The following is a 25,324-nucleotide window of genomic DNA, read 5'->3' as shown; positions in this document are numbered from 1 at the left end:
TTAATTTAACTACATGTTAGTGACAGGATTACTGGTAACATCAGGATATTCTATGCTTTTGCATATTTAAAATAATTAAATCATACTATGGATATTGTAGGTAGGCTTTTCATCATTTAGTTTGTTTGTTTTTACTTAGTATTCTGTATCGAGCATTTTGAGGACATTATAATTTTTACAAAACGTTGTTCATAATAGCAATGTTAATTGCTAACATTTATTGAATGGCCTACATGCATTAACAAACAAATTAATCCCCTCAACAAACGTGTGAGTGAGGAATTATTATGAATCGCACTCACAGATGAGAAAAGCAAGGAGGATAGATACAGTAAGTAATTTCCCCAGATTAATGGCCAAGCCTGGGTTTGATCCTTGTCCACAGCCTGAGCTGTGGTAATTGTTCAATTTGTGTGTGCGTAATAATAAATAAACACTTTCTGGGTAAAAGAGAAAATATTATATTAGGTTAATATGTAAATGTTTTTAGTATTCACTTGTAAAGAATGTGTTTATTATCATCAATTGTTTAGTTATAAATGTCTGAAACTATCACCCATTGCAAGCCTTTCTCATACAAACTGAAACTGTCTTATACATAAATGGTCATTTCTGAGCTCTTAAAGGGAATTTTTTTGTTTTATTTTGTTTTGGTTTGGTTTTGTTTTATTTTACAAATTCTGTTTCTTGTGCTATAAGTAGAACAATATTCACAGATCCAGCTCCTCAGGGCAGGTTATAGTTGCAACTACATTAATCAACTGCACAAAAATATATCCAACTCTTGGTCTGATAAATCCTGTTCCAGAAGGACTTACCACCTGCAAAAGAAGGTTAACATTCTCCCTTACCTTTTGCTATCACAGTGATCAAGACAAGGAATCAAGTTGTACATTATGACACTGTTAAGCTGTGTTGCAGAGGCTACTACTCTTGGCCTGTTCTTGAACAGTGATATCTGAGATGTAGGCATGTTTCACTAGGATATCCATGCATTTATTATTTTTTTTTATCTTTTGAGACAGGGCCTTCCTCTGTTGCCTAGGCTGGAGTTCAGTGGCACAATCGTGGCTCACTGCATCCTCAACCTTCTGGGCTCAAGAGATCCTCCCACCTCAGCTTCCTGAGGAGCTGAGACTACAGTTGCATGCCACCATGCCCAGTTAATTCTATTTTTTATTTTTTTGTAGAAACAGGATGTTACTATATTGCCCAGGCTAGCCTCAAATTTCTGATCATAAACAATTCTCTTTCCTTGACCTCTTAAAGGGCTGGGATTATAGGTGTGAGCCACCACACCCAACCATGCATTTTTATGAGCCCCACAGTTATTATGTTTTGTCACAACAATTTTATCTCTCTGGTTAACACATAAAGAAAGTTTTATATCATAATTACCATCTTTTCTGCCAGTTTTGATGTACCTCTAACTGACTTCATGAGTTTCTGCTCCAAAATAATCTGCTTTCTTCTTGAATATTCTGCATGTTGTTGTTTTCAATTTATTTCAGAAGCAAGCAGGTGGAGAAAAAAGTTACGGGATGGAGAAAATTTGCTCAAACTAGGCATGGTCCAAGAAGATAACACAATCTTGATCACAGGAATGAGTTTTCTTTACACTTTTGTTGGTTCATGAGACAATTTATTCTCTACATGTGCATGTGCGTTTTCTGAGCTTTTTCTGGTTTCTGTGAGCTAAAGCCAGCATTGCAGGAAATTTCACTGTGATAGTCTTGCTGGAGATGAACGACCATTACCCTTACATGGATCTCTTGAGCTGTTTACAGTTCCTTTCCTTTCCCAAGTAGTAAGTAAGATTTTAAATCTCGTTTTCTCAGGATGCGAGAAACGGTGCACTTAAGAGTTGCTAGTTTCTTCGTTTCTATGCTAGTGATTTTCCAAAATGGAAATATACTAGACTACTTCCTAAACTTCTGTTTCTGGTATATCAAGAAGCACTTTGGGTTTTCAGGATCCCCATTGACTCAACAAATATACCTCATTAATTTTGGAGGAAGAGGCTGGAGATCAAATAAATCAATATATAATTTAAAATATAGTTTAAAATTATTAGCACACATTTTTATTTATGTCTTAAAAATCATTATCTTTAGTTTTTGCTTGTTTTAAGTGAAAGAAAAAAATATCTCTTCTCCTTCACTTGTTGAATTTCTTGGAAAATGAGAGAAGGGACAAAATTTGTTGTATCTATGTTTTAGCTTGACAAAATAAGTGTGCCTTGTCCGGGATTCTTATGCTATTGGCTAAAGAATCGCCACTCTGAATTTAAATTAAAGCTTAGGTAGTGAAATTCAGGATTCTAGATTCTTAGTTCCTAGTCCTTGAGGGCTCATAACTTCACAAAAGGCAATTTTCTATGTTCATAATGAGGTATTAGTCATTTAATGTGAGATAACTTTTCGACAGTGAACATATGAACATTATTTATTTAAGTCAGAGCATTAGTTACATTAATGTGATGTACAAGTCAAAAAATGACAGAAATTATAAACAGACTAAACTTCCTCTGATTTACTACTGACAGGAAGTTTCAAATATTCCCATAATGGGACTTTTCAATCTGAGAGGTACAATATGTCAGACAGAAAAGTTGGGTACTGAATGAAAATTTGTAATGCTAACGAGAAAAAAGTAGGAGAATTGAAAGTCATTCATCATTGTAACACTTCCCTATAGACTAAGCAGAGATAAAGGATTCTGTTTACACAAGAATTTCCAGTTTTTGAAAAGCTGTATCACTCCTTTTCTACTACAGTACGATATTGGAATTCATGGTGTTTGTATATGTGTGATAGAGTTTAGGAGTTTAAGAAAAAGAGTTTCTGTGATCACCACAAGTGAATTTGCATTCTAAAGATGAATAATATAAGAAAGTATTTTTTAAATAACAATAAATATTTAATCTGCATCAGATCTGTCTTGCCACAACAAAGTGGGTCAAGACCAAGAAATAATGTTAGTCTGATTAGGAAATTTACAAAGTACACATCATTTATGTAGTAACTTGTGATTTTATCCTTCTTATTTCATAAATATAAGTTTATTTGCTATATTTTAAATTCATGTTTTTGTTTCCCATGAAATAAACTTTTTCTATTAACTTAAACACAAAAGTCAGATCAAATTTTCAAACCTCTTCCTGTTTAATATACATTTTTTGTTAGGTAACCATACTCACATTTACTGTTCATACTTCAGCATAAGCCATCCGTAATTTTTAAGCTTTACATTTTTGAGCAATTCTTCTGTACAAATGTACTATGTAAGTGATAGGTGTCACCAGATTCCTATTGAAACTGGCAATTTATAATTATTTGGGTGTGATTAATTTAAACATGTCTTTAACATAATTAACAAACATAAAGTTAGAACTGAACTAGTTCACAAAAAAATACTGTAGACAAAAAAAGACTACTTATATGAATTCTGAGTTTAAAAAATATTTATTTATTTTTATTTTTGAGACAGGTTTTTGCTCTGTTGCCTAGGCTGAAGTGCAGTGGTATAATCATGGCTCACTGCAGCCTGGACCCCCCAGGCTCAAGTGATCTGCTCATCTTAGCCACCTGAGTGGCTGAGAACATAGACACGCACCATCATGTCCAGCTAATTTTTAAAAAAAATTTTGAACGTTTTGTAGAGACAGGGTCTCACCATGCTTCTCAGGCTGGTCTTGCACTGCTGGGCTCAAGCAATCCTCCCACCTTGGCCTCTCAAAGTACTGAGATTACAGGTATAAGCCACTACACCCACCTAAAATTTATTTTCAACTGATAAATAATAGTTGTATATATTTATGGGGCACAGTGCAATGTTTTGATCTATCTATGTAATATAGAAAGATTCAATGAAGCTCAGTAACATATCCATTCACCTCACCGATTTATTTGAGCTTAAAGTATATTGTTTAATGCTAATTAAAACAAAGTTCTTCTTATTACGTGAGGTTTACATTATACTCCCCTTTATGCCATATGAAGAATGTTGTTAGGGTCCAATATAGAGGCAGCTCTTGCCTGGGCCTTTGGGTCAAGTGAACCCTGAGTAAAAGCTAGAAAAAGATTATAGGGGCTTGGAACAGCACATTCTTAGCCTTAAGTGACTCACTTAAAATTTCACTTTATTTCTCCTCTTTTTAAAATTCTCTTGAATCTTCTTTGGATTCTGTATAAAAATGAAGCTTAAGATATCCATATTTGTTAAATGGCCATATTTACTCAATGGTCTGCAAAGCACAGTATTGCAAATGTAATCTAGTGGATGTGAAAGAAAAAAATATCGGAACATCTATTTCTATTTCTTTCAGCCAAGAAAAAGGAATTGATATACATGCAAATATAGATAGATATGGAGTCTATCTCTACATACATATCTATGTCATTGTCTGTCAAGAGAGATAAAGTCTAATATATAGTAAACAGACAAATCCAGAGAACATATAGGTAAAATAAATATTTATAAAAATTTGTGATGTGCTTTTCATTTTTAAAGTTAAGATCAACAATCAAAACATAGTATTAACACTTAATGCCTAGAAATACCTCTTGACTAAACCCCAAACTACCCTTAAAAGTCAAACAAGACCTGAGTAAAACCTGGAGGAAGCATTATTGGCTTAAATACGAGTTCATTAAGAGAAGAAAGAAAGAGTACATGAAAACAAATCAGCAGTTGTAAGTTATGCTACAGGTAAAGCACTTAGTAACGTACATTGTACACTCATAAAAACATGTTATGTATGAAGGTGATAATCATGAGAAATCTACAATAATGATGATTGAGGCATAAAATAACACATATTCCCTTACAAAGTTCTTTTAAAAACCCATACAAGTAGAAGAGGATGAGATACACAAAGAAATATCTCTTGACTTGAGACTCACTGGTAATTTTCTTATAGCAAATCAAAAAACAAATTTATGACTTTCCTCAAAGAATTAAACAGCTATTAGCTGAGGTAATGGATCTACATATATACTAGAGAACACTACAGAAGTAAGAATTTACAAATGCTGTCATTTAATAACTCAGAAATAGTGCTTTAAATGGATTGGATCAGATTAAATTGTATATAAAATGTCTCTTGGGATGGACCATCAGGAATGATCAAGATTTTTCATGTGAAAAAAATTTAAAGATCATTTTGAGGAGAAAATTAAAAGCATGAACACAATAAGGAAAGGAAAGCATAGAATATTGAGAAATAGTGAGTATTTCATTTTTCAGTAAGTGGAAGTTTTATAAAGGTGAGTGATGGGACATATGAAGTCATGGTGAAAAAACTGCAGAGGAAGTCAACCAAAAACTGTGGCATATAGGCAAAGTGAAGACGAGAACACAGAACATTCTGAGCAGTCATTGGATTGATCACAGACATGCTTCAGAATATTAAAGTCAGTTTATACATCAGAGAATTTGTCAAAGAAAGGAACAGCCTTTTTTTTAAAAAAAAAAATCTTTATGTATTTATTCACACTTTTGATTAAAATGTCACAGTTAAGAATGAAATCACTACAATGATGTAAGTAACTTACAGACAGGCCCCGAGTGCAATCAATTGCCGTAAGTCAGAACATGGAACAACCACAACTCCTTAGCAAACGTGCATGCACACACATACAAACCCTTATGCACACACTCATCCACATCCCAGCAATTGCAGGCACTAAGTTTAGACATAACTCAGGGATTCTTCCCTGGCTTCTGTCACATCCTGGAAAGAAGAGAGACGAGATGAGTAAAGCAGCTGGGAGTGCTCAATGCACCTCTCCACTCTGCCACAAGTGTTTTATGTCTTGCCTTCTCTTAGTCAAGTGTCATTTAGGTTATTCTACAATGCCAGCTCTTTCAGAAAGCCCTCTCTAACTTTGCCCACATATCCACAGGAGTTGTCATGTTTTTTTCCATTCTTTAATATCATATAATGTACATTTTATTATTCTGTTTATCACTTTATTTTAATCACTATTATATATGTCTACTTCTTCCAGTTGATTTTGTATTGTCCCTGGAAAAAAGATAATCTTATGTATTGTTTAAGTTCATATACCTTACATGAAATTTGGCATATAATTAGGGAAACTTTAGGAATAACTGAGGAATAAGATTTATACATAAATCAGAAAGAATGAAGCAAGAGGTCTTCACTCCAACTATTCAAAATCATCCCTTTGATTTCTCAGGCATTACTTTTCTCTCTGTGACAGAAGCACATTTCTAAATTACTTTTTCTTTCTGCTCTCTTCTTTAACATTAGAATAACTGATTACTCACAATGTGGCTGATGTCAGTTAAATGTTTAAATGATTTTTACAAATTTAGAACAGCTATAATTATGAGTATATTTAACCATTGTATTAGAATGCAGCTTTTATAAAGAGAGTATTTGTAACACACATGATCACCTACTTATAAAATCATATGAGGGAGTATAATTGTATTTTAGATTTTTAAGCAAGATGTTTTTCTGCTAATTCTATAAGCTAAAGCACAGTTGAGATTATAGAGTTGATACCTAGACAAGTGGTAGGAGTACATCACTCAGTATGGCACCCCAAATTACCAGTCAACACTTAAATGATAGACTACAACATAGGAAAAACATACAAAATTTTAGATACTTGATATACAATATGAGTTGTTAGAATGCAGAACCATGACCTTGTGGTCTTTTATTCAGGATTTAAAACGCTTAGTGTGTTTGGCAGTGTATAATTAGTACTTAGCTTCTTTATTTATTCAACCAATATTTATTAGATTTTTATCATAGACCAGGCACAGTCCAGTGGTAGAGATAAAACAATGGACAAAACATGAAAGGTTTTAGGCCTCAGGAAGCTTATGCACTAGCAAGAGAGATAAAAAATTAAATAGGAAGTGATCAAAAGGAATAATGAGAGTTGTGACAAAGGTAGCAGAGATTGCTCCAGATGTGCACCTCAGAGAGTATAGGATGGGTTAGAAGCTAAATCTGTAGTATTTAGAACAGCAAATATGTAGATTAGAAACAAAGCTGCTTATTTTATTATGTTATTGCAACACCTTCTGCATTAATCATGTAGAATATAAAGGCAGGATTAATGATATAATGTGAAAATGCTTAGCACATCTGACATTTTTAACCTTAGAACCTGTATTAGTATGTTTCCATGCTGCTATAAAGATACTACTAATACTTGAACCTGGGTAATTTATGAAGAAAAGAGATTTAATTGACTCATAGTTCTGAATGGCTGGGGAAGCCTCTGGAAACATACAATCATGGCAGAAGGCAAGGGGGAAGTAAAGCACATTATATGGCGACACGGGAAAGAGAGAGCACCAGAGTAAGCTGCTACATTTAAACAATCAGATATCATAAGAGCTCCATCACTATTACAAGAACAGCAATATCCTCAACCCCCGATTCAATCACCTCCCACCAGGGTCTTGACACATGAGGATTACAAGTCAAGATGAGATTTGAGTGGGGATACAGAGCCCAATCATATTATTCTGTCCCTGAGCCCTCCCAAATCTCATGTCCTTTTTACATTTAAAAGCAAATAATGCCTTCCCAATGGTTCCTCCCTCAGTCTTAACCCATTTCAGCATTAATTTAAAAGTCAATGCCCAAAGTCTTATCTGAGACAAGACTTGTCTCTTCTGCATATGAGCCTGTAAAATAAAAAACAAGTTAGCTACTTCCAAGAAACAATGTGGGTATGGGGATTGGTTAAATGCTCCCATTCCAAATGGGAGATATAGGCAAAAGCAAAGGTGCTACAGGTCCCATGCAAGTTTGAAACCTGGCAGGGCACTCATTAAATCTCAAAGCTCCAAAATAATCTCCTTTAACTTGTCTCTCACATTCAGGGCACACTGATGGAAGGAGTGGGCTCCCATGGTCTTGGGTAGTTCTACCACTGTGGATCTGCAGTGTACAGCTCCTGCAGCTGCTTTCACAGGCTGGTGTTGAATTCCTGCAACATTTCAAAGCACACATGCAAGCTGCCAGTGGATCTACCATTCTAGGGTCTGAAGAACAGTGGTCCTCTTCTCACAGCTCCACTAGGCAGGACCTCAACATGCATTTCCCCTCTGCACTGCCCTAGCAGAGGTCCTCCATGAGGGTTCCACCCATGCACAGACTTCTGACAGAACATCCAGTTATTTCCATAGATCCACTGAAATCTAGGCAGAGATTCCCAAGGCTCAATCTTGTCTGAGCACCTGCCAGCCCAACACCTCATGGAAACCACCAAGTTTGGGGCTTCCACCCTCTGAAGCAGTGGCCTGAGCTGTACTTTGGCTGTTTTTAGCCATGGCTGGAGTTGGAATGGCTGGGATACCGGCACCAAGTCCCAAGGCTGCACAGAGTAGCTGGGCCTTGGCCCTCACCCACTAAAGCATTTTTCGCTCCTAGGCCTCCAGGCCTGTTATTTGAGGGACTGCCTCGAAGATCTCTAAAATTCCATGGAGACATTGTCCCCATTGTCTTGGTGATTTAACATTTGCCTCCTCATTACTTATGCAAATTTCTGCAGCTGGCTTGAATTCCTCCCCTGAAAATTGGTTTTTCTTTTCTACTACATGATCAACTGCAAGTTTTCCAAATTTTTACACTCTGCTTCCCCTTTGAACATAAGTTCCAAATTTAAGCCATCTCTTTTTGAATGCATATAACTCTATGCTTCTAGTAGAAGCCAGGTCACATCTTGAATGCTTTGCTTCTTAATAATTTCTTCCACCAGATACACAAAATCATTTGTATCAAGTTCAAAGTCCCACAGATCTCCAGGGCAGAAGCAAAATGCCACCAGTCTCTTTGTTAAAGCATAACTTGAGTAACCTTTACTCCAGTTCCCAGTAAGTTCCTTATCTCCATCTGAGAACACCTCAACCTGGACTTCATTGTTCATATCACTACCAGCATTTTGGTCAAAACCATTTAATAAGTCTCTAGGAAGTTCCAAACTTTACCATATCTACCTTTCTACTTTTGAGCCCTCCAAACTGTTCCAACGTCTGTCTGTTACCCAGTTCCAAAGTTGCTTTCACATTTTTCAGGTTATCTTTATAGTACTACCCCACTCTCCTGGTATCAATTCTCTGTGTTAGTCAATTTTCACACTGCTATATGCTACCTGAGACTGGGTAATTTATGAGGAAAGAGGTTTTTAATTGACTCATAGTTCCAAATGGCTGGGGCAACCTCAGGAAACTTACAATCATGGCAGAAGGCAAAGGGGAAGCAAGCCAGCAGGTGAGAGAGGGAGCACAGGGGAAACTGTCACATTTTTTGGGGGGGAATCTGTCACTTTCAAACTATCAGGTCACGTGACAACAATCTCACTATCACAAGGATGGCATGGGAGATATGGCCTCCCTGTTCCAATCACCTCACACCAGGTCCCTCCCTTGAAACATAGGGATTATAACTCAAGGTGAGATTTGGGTGGGGACACAGACTCAAACCATATCAGGGCCTAATGAAAGAATAGGGGATATAATGCATACTGCTTTTATCTGGCCACTCCTTTCATTCTTCAATGCCCATGATTAATTCAGGCCTGAGAAGAAGAGAGAAGGTACTCAGCACCCACTAGTTGACTTATTAGAGGTTATCAGGACTCATAATATTGACTGTCTTGTAATTAGCATGCATTTTCCCCCTTCCATGGAGCTACTGAAGACTAGACTTATAATAAGTATTAGAAACATATTTTCAATTATATTATATATCCCACTAACAAGTGTTAGATTTATACATGGGAAAAAAGGGCACATTGATGAATATTAAGCAAACCTGATAATGTGTATTAGGAAGAGAAATGACAACAATGAAGGACAAAGTAGATACGATTTGCCTAGGAAAGGTGTGTCACGGATCAAACTAAAGTAGTAGAAATTGAAATCAAGAGAAGGATGTAAAATTGAAAGATTTTTATAAGAAGACATTGGCACAGTGAGATTTCTAGTTTGAAGCAAGAGCTGAATTGTTACATTCAAAGAAAATATTGTTGTAAGTACATTGAGAAATTAATGCAATCCATATGGAAAAGTGTTCATTGCTAGTTAAGAACAAATAGATTTAACATAATCCCCAAAGAAGCCAAGGGGCCTTCCTTATTTAGAACATGATCATTTGATTTAATTTTTCCTTGATCTTATGTTTTTCCTTGATCTTAATTTTTCCTTGACTTACCATCTACTATAATGTCAAGGTTAAACAGTATGAGTGTTATGATGTTTTTGTTTTGTAATTAACAGTATGAAAAAGAACACTATATAATACATTTTGTGATTCTAGGAAGACTTTGAATAGTAAAAATTAATAAAAGGGCAATACATATTTAAAATAGAAACTGTAACCACATAATAATTATGTGATAATTAATTCTTCACATTATGCCATAAATATTTTTTTGGGGGGCGCTGTGGGGGACTGAGTCTTTCTCTATAGCTCAGGCTGGAGTGTAGTGGCATGAACTCAGCTCACTGCAACCTCCGCCTCCCGGGTTCAAGCAATTCTCCTGCCTCAGCCTCCTAAATAGCTGGATTACAGGCATGCACCACCACACCCGCCTAAATTTTGTATTTTTTGCAGAGACAGGATTTCACCACATTGGCTGGGCTGGTCTCCAACTCCTGACCTCAAGTGATCCATCTGCCTCGGCCTCCCAAAATGCTGGGATTACAGGCCTAAGCCACTATGCCAAGCCGTAAATATCTTTAACATTATCTAATTCTTACTTAAAAAAATGACTGAGTAGGGAAGATACTCTGCTTTACTGCCCTTATGAAGAAAATCAATTATTTGAAGTTCAGTGGAAGACACTTTTGTAAAAACCTTTTATTCTGTTGAAATAAATTATTAGGATATAATTTAAATTAATTATTTTCCTGTTATTCACAAACTACTTATGCTCAACTTACATAGTTTATGATGTCAGCAAAAACTAAATTATATCCTTTAGTGTTCAGTTGGAAACCATTTTTTAAAAAATAACCTGACATCTCAAAGTAAAAATCTTCTTTTTCTAATGTAGGATAATTGCAGTTCATTATGAAAATGAAACAAACTGCTGACATTCTCATTTTGAGGAAAAACAATATGTGAGAACACATAATTCAATAAAATAATGAGTTTGAAAGAGGAAAGTTCTATAACCTTGTTACAAATTTTCTAGCAGAGTCATAAATAATCAAGTCAAAAGAGCTTACAAATATATAGAGTTCCATTGTGGCTAATAAACGTCCAAGAATCATTCAAATATATCAAAATATGATTATATTGCCTTTGAAAATGTGTAAAAAGTATTCATCTTTGTTTCTAGATGAAGAGTTTCACAGCTTAATTCATGTGTCTAAAATTATGTAAATGTAACCCAAGCACCCAATCTTTAATTTTAAGTTTATTATTTGCACGTTTCCTTCAGTAATTCTGAAGGAAAAATCAACAAGTTGCTATTAAGCTTGAATGAATTTACAGCCTGCTTTGAAAAATAATTCAAGACATTTATGGTCATGTGACCTTTTCTTCAGTCTGGGTATGATCAATACTTGTGTTGCTTGCATAGAAGGTGCTATGTTTGCACTGTTTAGAATATGATGAATATGCATGCATTTTATCACTAGAAACATTATAGATCAAAACTTTGGAGAAGTCATGCTGTCCAATAAAATGCATTTCTCTTTGTAAATCATAACACAGATTTTGATTATAAATCAATGTGTATTATATTACTCCCTACTAGGCTCTTACCTGGACCAAACCTGCTATATTGAGGTCTAGATATTACCCATAGCTCAAAGAATGTATTCGTATTCTGAGCAAGTTCGACAGTATACTGAATTTAATAAATTATGAGGAGATCATATAAAACATTTATTTGGAAATCTGGTTATACTATAATTTATTTCATTATTATGCTAGAAATTACAAAATGTTTAATTAAGCCTAATTTTAATCACTATTATTACTTAATCAGAATATGCTTGAAATGTGGCATCCAATTTTGTAATTGATATACTATTTTTCTAGAGTTGTGATTTCTATTGAATTTTTATACTCACAAAATATGTTACTATTTTATGTCAATGTTTAGATCCAAAAACACATTATAAATTTTAAATTTTGCTTCAAGAAGGTATCTTAGTGTTAATGGCAACCTCTTTTGGTTTTTGTTTATTTAAATATGTATTTAGGAGCACATTGCTGTTTCCTGTAATAGCAAAAATCTGGAAACAATAATATCATCCAGAAACAGAGATATATATGAATACATTGGGACATAACACTGCATTGAAAATGAGTGAAATGTAACAACATGCTATTGCATGAATCTTTATAATATCGAATGGGAAAGAACAGTTTAATAATTATAATTTTATTTATTTTGAGTTTAAAATAACTAGTAATAAATAATATATATTCATAATGTGTATATCTATTTATGAAAATGTGTGTATATGTGTTAATGAGAAAAACACATTTATACAGCAAGGTCATGATAAAAAATTCAGGATAATTAAGTAATAATTATTTTTTCAGTGAAAGAAAGTAGGATGATAAGATGGGCTACAAACACAGATAGGTTAAAGTCATCGTCACTGTTCTATGTTTCAAGTTGCATCATGGATTGGTTAATGACTACTTATATTATTACTACATATCATTAAAGATGACCATGCTGCAACGAACTATGCTGTGAAAATAGAAGCATTATAAATATTTTAGTTCTGTATCTCTGAATTATATAAACGAATCCCCCAAATCCAGATAATACAGAAAAGAACTTGAGAACTCTTGACTTAAAAATAACATTAATTGAGAAAACATATCAATTAAACCAGGACAAACAATTGGCAGGAGATCCTCAATATAAACCATATTCCTAAGAAGATTCATTATTTGAGTACTGGAGAAAATAAAACAGCATTATAACCAAAATATTGATTTAAAAACAAGAACTTTGAAATTCTTAGGAGACTGAGAAAACCAATTTCCTCTAGGAGAAAAAGGTATGTTCATGAATTGCTGCTCTGATGACTATCATTGTGGAAAATAGTTTGACATAACTAGTAGGTGGATATTATTTGATCTGTACTTCTTTGACCCAAAGACTCCATTTTTAAGCATATATAAGGTAGAATAGAAGTCTTAAAATTCACAGCCCAAGTTCAATAGTAACGGCATAAGAAAGCACAGAAAGTCACAAATCAGCAGGCAGGAATAGATAACCTTTATGGGGACAGCAGTAAATAACTTGGAAAAATAATACACTTACCACATTTTAAAATTTTATCTTTAAGTTGTTTAATAATTTTTATTTACTATTAACAAACAATATAATTAAGTGGTAGCTGCAGGACAATTTAGTGATTAGCATTATATATTTAATTTCAGTAAAATATGTGAAATATTGAATATGAGATACGGTTTTTATTGAGATAGTGATTATTCCCCAAAGCTATAAAAATATAGCTATTAATGAATACATACACATTTACTAAAGGAAATCCATGCCTTATGCACTTTGTTTGATTAAACAACTGTAATTCCATCTATATATTACATTGCATTATTATAACTGAAGAAAAAATGGTATAGGCTTATATTTTGATTTTATAATATCATATAATAGATAATTATATTATGATTACATGCTGTTAATTTTGGCCTTAAAGCTCTGTCTGACTTTCCTCTAAATGTTTTGTTTTCTCTGGGGTTTCCCTAAGAATCTCTCAAATGACAGGCAATATGTACAACCTCCCTTACCTAAACTGAACCATGTAAATTCTACCTCACTTAATCATACATTATTTATTCCATGCTATACATATTTCAGTATTCTATTCCTATGTATCCAAAATGTAAGGAGCTGCTGTTCTTTTTTATCTTAGTCCCATGGGCACAGATACATAATGATTTTTATTATCCATTCCCTGTCTACTGTTTTAAGAGGACACTTCTCAATAGGTCATTGGGACAGGTATACAGTATCTTCTTTTCTTATCTAAACACATGGTTTCTTCATTTGGGTTCCCAGATGCACATCCTGAGACAAAGATTCTAGAAAAAGATGTTTGTGCTTTTAGGTGAGAATTGTCAGTAGGAGAATGTGAAAGTGATTTAGAGAAGGGAAACATCTGATAGACGGCACATAAACTTAGACAGCCACCATAATAGGTAACTGAAGTTCAATCCTGGTAAAATTTAATCAAAGACCACAGGGACAATCGGTAATGTGACAAAATGACATTATTGAGTCTATGCAGTAAAAGAAGGAACTTGGGAGGAACCAAGAAGAACTGTTAAAGAAGAGGGGCAGTGAAGCATCTTATGTAAGATTTGGGTTCTACTGAAGGATTCTGAGTAACATCTAAAAGAAGCAGAGATCAACCAGTTCGGAATTGGTTGCCATTTTCAAAGCAGGAATTAAGTAGTGACTATAGATGAGAGTAAATTGGGTGCTGGCTTGTCTTTGGTAAGAAACAAGTAGTCACTAAAAGAGGTAATTTTTTAGTCTCAGATATGTTTTACTTTCTCTTTTGATTTAGTGAAGAAACTCTGAAAAATGGTACAACACATATCTGAAAATTTTTTAACTCCTCTAAGGGACCAGTGAACTGGAGTTATAGACCAACTCCTCTGAACCATTAGGTGAAAGGTGGCTGTGGGGGGTAATAATACCCACCTAACCCTCAACTAACCATCCCCATCTCCACATTTTAAAAAACCTTCAGACATAAAAATTCAGATACAAGCAATCTGAAGTTTGCAAGAGACACTGAAAATGTCAGTAAAATAGTGACAGCATCTGTGAGGTGTATGCATACACAAGTGTGTATGGGGAGTATAAATGGATAGGATGCTTTAGAAAATTGTTTGCCAGGTTCAAACTTGAATATACATGTACACAATGATTCATTAATTCCAAAACTAGTCATAGAGACACAGAAATGTGTATATATGTATACAAAAATGTATAAGAATTGCAATACGGTGTAATTTTCAATAGCAAAATTTGAAAACAACCAGAAAATTGATTTTTAAAATATTGTGGTATAGTTATACATCATAACAGCACACTACAATGCAAATAAACTACTGCTTTAAGCAACATAAATGAATCTTACAAAGAAAATATTGTGTGAAAATGGCAAAACAGAAAATAATACGTACTGAATGATTTCATTCTTATAAAGTTAAAAAGTGGCAAAAATTATCAACAGTAACATAAATAGGATTCGGGAGGAAGTGGGTAGTGAGGAGGAAGAGACATGAGGTAGAAAACTTACAAAGTGTTTTCCATCTTCTATTTCTAGACCCGGATCTGCCCACTTCGTGATAATTAATTGAATCATATACATGCAGTTTTCTGTATGAATGTTATACTAAAAGGTTTACCAATAGACACATTGCAGTAATTTGTCCACATTCTTCTTTTACATAGGTCTCATTTAGCCTAGATTTGTAAAAATTGGAGTTGTTTTTTTTTTTTAACTCCAACCTTTCCAATAATAGGTGACAATTAAGGAAAAGTATATTTGTCCTGTGAAACAAACCACTGGCTCCAAAAAAACAGTATCAAGGTCTCAAGTTGCAGGAGAGATAGAAGGCATTTAATTTTACACTCATGCCTTTCTGCAACAGAGTTTTCATCCGTATTGAGGTTCATTTTTGAATTCCATATATTTAGCTTCTTTCTCTAAATTTACATTGTTTCTGAACTTGGGTTAAAAGGATTTTCTTTTAGACCCACTCAAGCCTCAGTTTTGCACATGAATGATACTTACAAGTTGATCGTCAACCATCTGAAGGCTTTGAGGCTTTGGTTCTTGCTAATAGGCTTGAAATGGATACAACTATTTTCTTTGATATTGGCTTATTGCAGACAGAAATGGCAAGTAGCTTTCCAATGCTCATTCCCCTCATCTTTGTTTGTATAAGAACCCCAATATCCCACTTAACACATTGATACTTAAAAAGGAATTACGCTTTGCTGCCCACAATTAAAACTCCTGTGTGATGAAAATAGACATAAAGTTCAATCCTAGCTAATACACTCTAAGTAAAAGATTCATGTGGGAATCTCAGGAATGCACCTTTTAGGAGATAAAACTGAGCTTTCTTTCTTTTCTTCCTCCTTCCTACTGTCTGGAGTGTACATAATAGTAGGACCTGTGGTAACCACACTTAAGAAAATCACACGTAATAGATAAAAGGAGCCTGGGTTCTGACAATTTCACACAGCCCTATGCCAAGCATGGACTAGTATTTTCATTCACAAGACAAAAAAATCCTTTCAGGTTTAAGACATTATGGTTAAATATCTGTACTTGTAAGCAAGTACGTACATTCCATGATTTATATTCTTGTAAATGGCATGATTCTTAGACCTTCTTCTTCTTAGTAATTAATAGAATTGTTTAGGTTTACAGCATGATAAAAATTCAGTAATTTAGGTCCTAGCAAAAGTAAAATAAAAAGCAAACTTTGTGAAAGATAAGATAAACCACATTTTCTAACTCACAATTTTCTTTTTCTTTTTCTTTTTTTTTTTTTTTTGAGACGGAGTCTTGCTCTGTCCCCCAGGCTGGAGTGCAGTGGCCGGATCTCAGCTCACTGCAAGCTCCGCCTCCCGGGTTTACGCCATTCTCCTGCCTCAGTCCCTCCTGGGACTACAGGCGCCAGCCACCTCCCCGGCTAGGTTTTTGTATATTTTTTAGTAGAGATGGGGTTTTACCGTGTTAGCCAGGATGGTCTTGACCTCCTGACCTCATGATCCGCCCGTCTCGGCCTCCCAAAGTGCTAGGATTACAGGCTTGAGCCACCGCGCCCAGCCCACAATTTTCTTCTTATTGATTATTTAATTCTCAAAATTACTTTCAGGTTTTAATCAGTTGTTACCTAATCTATTATCTTATTTTTCTCCATGGAAAATGCCCAATTTCTGTATTTTTTTCTGAAAACTAGTAGCACTTTTTAAAAAACATTGTTCTAATTATATACTAAACATTACCCCATATTCTTAATTAAATTGAAAGCACCTTAAAGATAAGAATTGTTTATCACTTTTAAATATCCCTACAGTACAATGCATAAAGTGTTCCATTAAAAAAGATAAAAAAGGAATGTATTTAAATTGTATTGTTTTGACATAATAAGTCTTAGTTTAAAAATCAAGAAATCTGCACAGTCTAGCCGTTTCTATGTTTAATTGCTCTTAGAAGGATTTTTTAAACTTGAGTCTTAAAGAAGACAAAGTATAAACATACATCTTCACAAATACACAAGAATTTATTAAAATGATTGAACCTCTACTTGTTGAAAGAATTACATTCAACTTATAAAATATGTTCGTGAATGACAGTGTAAAAAATCTGCAATGGGGGTGATGTTGGGCTCTGGTTCCTCAGTAAGGGAACGTCCAAGAGGTTTAATCAGTGCAGCTATGAAAATATTTGTGTTCTTCAGTGAATTAAGTTTTTCTACCCTTCACTGATTTGTTTCCATAGTATTTTCCAGTTCTGTAACCCTTAGTTACATGCTTTATACCATTGCCTTTTAATTTCTACAAAAATACTAGTTGATTTTTAGTTGATTTATTCAAAAGCCCATGCTTTCAGTATGTAATGCCACATGTTCTCTATGGCTATAGTGTATTGTCACTATTCTCAGTTTAACGAAATTGAATCCTTCACATCTGTATTCTCTTTGATCCTTTGCTGGGGTAGCTACGTGTTTGTTCTGTGGGATCACTTTCCTCTTTATGATACATTGTGGGTACAAAGTTTAAAACCTTTCAAAAATTGAGAATGAACATAAAACAAGTTTTGCCATGCCAAGGACTTTCTGTGCCATGCCATCACGTGTCTCTCAGAAGCAGTATCTAAGGAAGATCTCAGAGCCTTGTTGTTTAAATGCACCATGCTGACCTGGCACAGTGGTCAGGCATGTAATCCCAGCACTGGGAGGCTGAGGCAGATGGATCACCTGAGGTCAGGAGTTTGAGACCAGCCTGGCCAACATGGCAAAAACCTGTCTCTACTAAAAATAAGAAAAATTAGCCTGGCATGGCAGCACGTGCCTGTAATCCCTGTTAATCAGGAAGCTGAGGCAGGAGAATTTCTTGAACCTGGGATCCGGAGGTTGCAGTGAGTGGAGATCTTGCCACTGCACTCCAGTCAGAGCAACAGAGCAAACTCCATCTCAATAAATAAATAAATAAATATAAAAATAAATACTCCATGTCTATATCATAAGTACCATATTGCATGAATTATCTTAATTAAAGTCTTGCTGATCCTGACATAGAACGTAAGGGTGGAAAATCAAAGGCAACTAAAATAATTTCTAAAATTATATGAAATATTTTTGTGAAGTCTAAAAACATGAACCTCTTAGCTTACTGTTATTCATGCTTATTATGTACTTTCATAACAAGTATAACGATTCTAATTTACTTTCAGCAATTTTGACTTATTCAATTTTAATATCAGTAATGGATGTGACAAAATTCTGATAAGTGTAAGCCTAGACATCAATTCCTTACCACAAGTCTTATTTGGTAGTAAAACTATAGCACATATTCTACAACCCTACTATTCAACAGATAAATGCTGTATTAGATAATTGGTAAATGTAATGAAAATAAAATTATTATATTCTGTACCTTGTTTTATATTTCAATGAGTATATACTTTAATACCGATTTGTAAAACCCAAAAACATTTTGTAGCTTTCTGCACAGCTATATAAATATAAAAATGATAGTCCTAGAAGAAACACATTACAGTTTAATAATGTAACTCATATATTATGAAACATTATTATATAAAATTCTGAGTACAGGAAATACAGTTGGTTTCAATAAGAAGTGTATAGAATATATTTTGATTTGATCAACATAACTTGTCTTATTCAAGACAGACATGATTTGCTTAAATACCTATTCTTTATTTAAAAAATTCAATACTATGTAGCAAAAAATAAACAAAAAAGAAATGCTAAGTTTAAATTTATCAATGTGGCTAGGCACAGTGGCTCACACCTGTAATCCCAGCACTTTTGGGGGCCGAGGTGGGTGGATGACCTGAGGTTAGGGGTTTGAGACCAGCCTGACCAACATAGGGAAGCCCTGTCTCTACTAAAAATTACAAAAATTAGCCAGGCATGGTGGCACATGCCTGTAATTCCAGCTACTCGGGAGGCTGAGGCAGGAGAATCACTTGAACCTGGAAGGTGGAATTGCAGTGAGCCGAGATCATGCCATTGCACTCCAGCCTGGGCGACAGAGCAAGACTCTGTTTTGTTTTGTTTTTAAATCATGAATGTGAATATCCTCACAAAAGGTAAACTTCGAAAACTTGTCTTAAATCTTTACACAACATTAATATAAATTAAGAAAATTGCAGATGTTACATTGAATAATTGAAATGGAGCCTCACAATAGTGAAGCAATAAAAGAACTCCTCTTAGAAGGCCCCTTGAAAATTTACATATTTCTACCTCTTGAGAAGCCGTGATTTATTGGTGTTCTAGAGCTGCCATTTCTTTTGATTTCAAGGGCAAGAGGAAGTATTCAAATGTGTAGAAATCTCTGAGGAGATTCATGATTTCCTACACATTAGTCAGGATAATTACTAAATTTGCTTATTTTTGCATAGTCACAAACTGCACCTAAGCATGGTGCCTCAGACAGGACATAATTTATTTCTCTCTAATGTGGCCAATCAATATGGATAGGGAATCTCTGTTACACAAAGACCCAGGGATCTGGGCCAGCAGGGCAGCTCTACCTTACACACCTAAAAGTAAGAGGGCTCCAATCATGCCCAGATGCATGCAGGTGGAGAAACAGAGAAGGGAATGACATGTGCAAATATTATTTTAAAACATAAGATAGAAGTTGCTGAACTTCTGCCCATGTCCACATGGTAGGCAAATAGTGACCCAGCCATGCCTGAGTGGAATAGAGGCTGAGCATGTAGTCTCTAGCTGGACAGGTGTGTGCAGGGAAGAGCAGAGCAAAGACTTGAGTGAAAGGTTGGAAACATCTGTCAAGGCAGACAAAGGGAGCATAAGAACTCACTCACGATCATGAGACAGACAAGGGAGAAATCCATGACCATGATCCACATGACTGTTTCCTCAGAGTAATGAAAAACTAAGGGCATGAGAAAAATATCTTTTTCTTTATAATCTATTATACACTTAATGAAATGAGGATATCTGGTGTGTAAACACTGATGTCAGTGATGATGAAGCCTTAAGACCAAATTTTATTTCGCAAAAATCATTTTAATTGTTAATTCAGAAATATTTATTAACATGCTAACCAACACTATTACATACTGGTTGGGAGCCTGAACCCAGCAGCCAGACTGCCAAGAGCCAAAACCAATTCAGTGACTACCAGTATGGGCCTAAGAAAAATAGTTACCCTCTCTGTGTCTCAGTGTCTTCACCTGTTAAATAATGGTATTCATAATAAATGTCACAGAATTATAAAAACGAGCAATAAATTACAAGTTTGTCATTTAGAATCATATCTAGTACATAATACTCATTCATATTCAAAAACTCCAATCTGTAATCGTCCTTGCTATTCTTATTTCCTTTTTTTCTTATTATTATCCAAATAATTGGGAAAGATGACTTTACTACTGACAAATTAAGAGAGCACACATTCTAATTTATCTTACTGGCAGCAGTATTTTTTTGACTTTTACTCAAAATCTCCTTTTCTATTTTGCTTTAAAATGAAAGCCATGCATTTTTGAGATATATATGACGATTTGGTGTAAACATCTCATGTAAACCTATTGCCACATTCACATGAAAAAAATGCATAGAAAATTGACTCTATAATATCGTTGTATTAGAACTACATTTTTACCAACTGAAAATCACAGCCACAAAATAACACTTTTGTTTTTACCCTTATACTATCAATATATGTTATGTGCATCATTTAAAATATAAACAGAATGTTTGCTTCATAAAACAATTTAAAAAGGGAAACTTATTCTTTAAAAATAACAGCTAAGTAAAAGAAGTCAGAAAAAATAATACCATACAATTTAATGTATCAAAAATTCCAGAAACTGCAAATTGATCTATGGTGATAAAATGCAGATCAAAGGTTGCCTGAACACGAGTAGGCATATGTAGAAAGGGGCAGAATGAAGAAGAGATGGATATGGTTATTACCTTGATAGCAGCAATGATTTCACAGTTCTACATTCATATAGTTTGGCTCCGTGTCCCCACCCAAATCTCATGTTGAATTATAATTCCCAATATTTTGGGATAAACCTGATGGGAGATGATTGGATCATGGTGGTGGATTTCCCCCTTGCTCTTCTCATGATAATGAGTGAGTTCTCATGCTATCTGGTTGTTTAAAAGTGTATGGCATTTCCTCCTTTGCTCCCTCTCTGTTTCAGAGATTTTTTTAGGTAGCCCTTCCCATCACAGGCCTGGAGACCTAGGAGGAAATAATGGTTTCCTGCTGCTCTGTGAAATAAACACCTGTATGTCCAGGCAGAAGTCTGCTGCAGGGGCTGAACCCTCATGGAGAACCTCTACAAGTGCAGTGCGTGGGGAAAATGTGGGGTTGGAGTCCCCACACAGAGTCCTCACTGGGTCATTGCTTAGTGGAGCTGTGGGAAGAGGGCCACTCTCCTTCAGACCTCAGAAAGGTAGATCCAGTTGCAGCATGCACTTTGCACCTGTAAAAGCCTCAGTCACTCAGTGTGAGCCTGTGAAAGAAGCTACAGGTGCTTTACCCTTCAGAGACACAGAGACAGAATGCCCCAAGGCTGTGGGTGCCACCCCTTGCATCAGCATGTCCTAGGGGTGAGACATAGAGTCAAAGGAGATTATTTTGGAGCTTTAAGATTTAATGACTGCCCTGCCAGGTTTCTGACTTGCATAGGGCCTATAATCCCCTTTGTTTTTGCCAATTTCTCATGTTTCAAATGCGAACATTTACCCAATGCCTCTACCCCCATTGTATTAACATATAGAAAGTAACTATCTTTTTTTTTTTTTTATTTTATAGGCTCACAGGGGGAAGGAACTTGCCTTGTCTCCAATGAGACTTTGAAGTTACACTTTTGAGTTAATGTTAGAATGAGTTCAGACATTAAGGGACTGTTGAGAAGGCATAATTGTATTTTAAAATGTGAGAAGGACATGAGATATGGGAAGGAGTGAAATAATATGGTTTCACTCTGTGTCCCCACCCAAATATGTTGAATTATAATTCCTAATGTTGGGCGAGGAACCTGGTGGGAGGTGATTGAATCATGAGGCTGGATTTCTCTCACTCTTCTCATGATAGTGAATGAGTTCTCATGAGATCTGCTGGCTTACCGCTGTATTGCATTTTCCTCTTCGCTGTCTCTCTCTCTCTATCCTGATTCATTTTGCACACAGTTTTCAAACTGCATTAGAGTTTTTTGAGTCAGGTTTTCATGCACTCCTGTATTTAAGAAAACTCTCTGTTGATATTTCTGTCTTAAATTGCAACAAGTACATATTAATTTTATGAGAAATGACATTTTTATTATATTTTTCCCAACCAGTAATATGTGTGATATTTTAGCCTTATTTATGTCTTTTTTAAAATTTTGGATTTCATTCAGAATCATACTTTTTTATTTTACATATAGAGTTTATATATATATGTATATATGTAGCTTGAATTTTAATGATATATTTTCATTTCCATTTGTAACTATTAAACCCAAGTATAAGAAATAAAAACTTCATCAAAATCAATGTCAAATCATCTTAATATTTTGTAAAATATTTTATTTGGCCTTTATTATTTTCTAAAAAATTAATTTTGTCCTTTCTGAATATTTACATTAATTTTTGTTCCTTAAAAATTGACTAGGATATTTGAAACAAAGCTTTATAATTATGGTGATCCTCCTTTATTTGTCTTAGTGGTAAATAATTCCATTGGCTTCATGTGGTAGTAAATCAGAATACAATAGATGATCCACAAGTTATTTCTTTTTGAATTTTTCCAAATTTCAATAACTTTTCTGGTACAAGTGGGTTTTGGTTACATAGGTGAATTACATAGTGGTGAAATATGAGATTTTAGTGCACCTGTTGCTTGAGTAGTTGAATGTTGTGTCAAATATGTAGTGTTTTATCACAAAGTCCCCTACTAACCTCCCCCTTCTGAGTCTACAAAGTCCATTATACCACTCTGTATGCCTTTGCATACCCATAGCTTAGTTTCCACTTGTAAATGAGAACATACAATCTTTTTGGTTTTCCATTGTTGAATTACTTCATTTAGAATAGTAGCCTCCAGCTCTATTCAAGTTGCTACAAAGTACATTATTTATTTTTATGGCTGAATAGTATTCCATGATATACACACATATATATGCACATACATATACATATATGCATATTATACATGCATGCACATAGGTGTATATTTGCATATATACACATACATGTATACATACAAGTGTGTTTATACATATATGCACATACATATACATATATGCACATGCATATACATATACATACATATATGTATGTATGTATATGTATATCATGGAATACTATTTGTATATATCATATATATGTATCAAATTCTTTATCCATTCATTAGCTAATGGGCACTCAAGTTGGTTCCATATCTTTGCAACTGTGAGTTGGACTGCAAAAAAATATGTGTCCATGTGTCTTTTGCATATAATGACTTATTTCCCTTTGGGTAGATATTTAATAGTAGGATTGCTGGATTAAATGGAAGCATTTACTTTTAGTTCTTTAAAGAATCTTCATATTGTTTTCCACAGAGGTTGTACTAATTTCTATTCCCACCCATAGCATATAAGTGTTTCCCTTTTCACCACATCCACACTAACATCTATTGTTTTTTGACTTTTTAGTAATGGCCATTCTTGCAGCAGTAAGGTGGTGTTTTACTGTGGTTTTAATTTGCATTTCCTTGATAATTAATGATGTTGAATACTATTTTCATATATTTGTTGGGCTTTTGTATATCTAAGGAAGGCATTTCTGTTCAAGTGATGGCAAGTGAGTATTTCCTGAAAAGTCAACTGAGATGTTTACCAGTCCAGGTAGAGAGGTTACTTCTTGTCAGGAGATTACATATGAAACCTGGGCAAGTCAATCATCCTCTCAGCCATGTGGAATAGTCATCCATTATGTCTACCTGTCAAATCAGTATTAGATAGCCAGTCCAAAGATGAATTCCAGGGATCTGTTAAGGACAGTCACTTATCTATAGCGCTAAGATGCTCTCATGTCAGCTATTAAGACTTCTTAACTTGAATAGAAAATGATAGTCAGTTCTCCAAGCTCTGTCTGGGACAAACCTTTCTTATGCTTCTGAGAAATTGGTTCTAAGGTTACATTATTTCATTTGTGGAGATGACACAGTGGGCAACTGAAAGAAACACAGAATAATGAACCCAGGCTTAGTCCAATATATTCCCCAAATACCCTTGTTGACCTTATCTTTTTAAAAATTTAAACATGAAGTAAAACAAAAGTGAAAAACAGACTCATTGTATTTGCAGAAAACACAAGTTAGAAATTAAAACTTTTGGAGAAAACTTGTTAAAAATATCAAGCTTAAGTTTAAACATAAACATATTCTAAGACATCTAATAATGGAAATGTTTATTTTAAAAACATACATTTTAAAAATACACAGCTGTGGTTTTTTAACCATTTTGGTATGTATTTCAATATTATAGGGGTGTGTTGTGTGTGTGTGCATGCACATACATGTAATTGTGTATATGTTTGCAATCATATAACTAATGTGTTTATAAAAAAATCTCCATTCTAAAGGAATCGCATCACAATATATTCCAATACTTCAGAAATTTTTAATTTTAGGGAAAATTGAGTATCAACCAAAAAAGATAGTTATAGGTATACCTCAGGCACGTTGCTCCACATGGTTCCAGACCAGCACAATAAAGCAAATATTCAAATAAAGCAAATATTCAAATATTCAATACAGACGTTCACCTAATTTCTTTCTTTTTTTTTTTTTTTTTGGTTTCTAAATACATATCAAAGTTATGTTTATGCTACTCAGTCTGCTAAGTGTTTAAAAACATTCAGTTTGCATACACCATTATGAATTAAGTTCACCATCTTATATGGGTATGGTTCATAGTGCCCCAACACAACTACAAATGAACAGTGAAAATACCTTAATTTAAAAATATGGTATTGCTAAAAAAATGCTAATGGTTATCTGAGTCTTCAGCCAAATCATAACCTGTTTGCTAGTAG

This window comes from Macaca nemestrina, chromosome 1 (assembly GCF_043159975.1).
Source record: "Macaca nemestrina isolate mMacNem1 chromosome 1, mMacNem.hap1, whole genome shotgun sequence".
In the NCBI taxonomy this organism is placed as follows: Eukaryota; Metazoa; Chordata; class Mammalia; order Primates; family Cercopithecidae; genus Macaca; species Macaca nemestrina.
The sequence above is the reverse complement of the archived record's forward strand: the minus strand, read 5'-3'. Positions refer to the sequence as shown.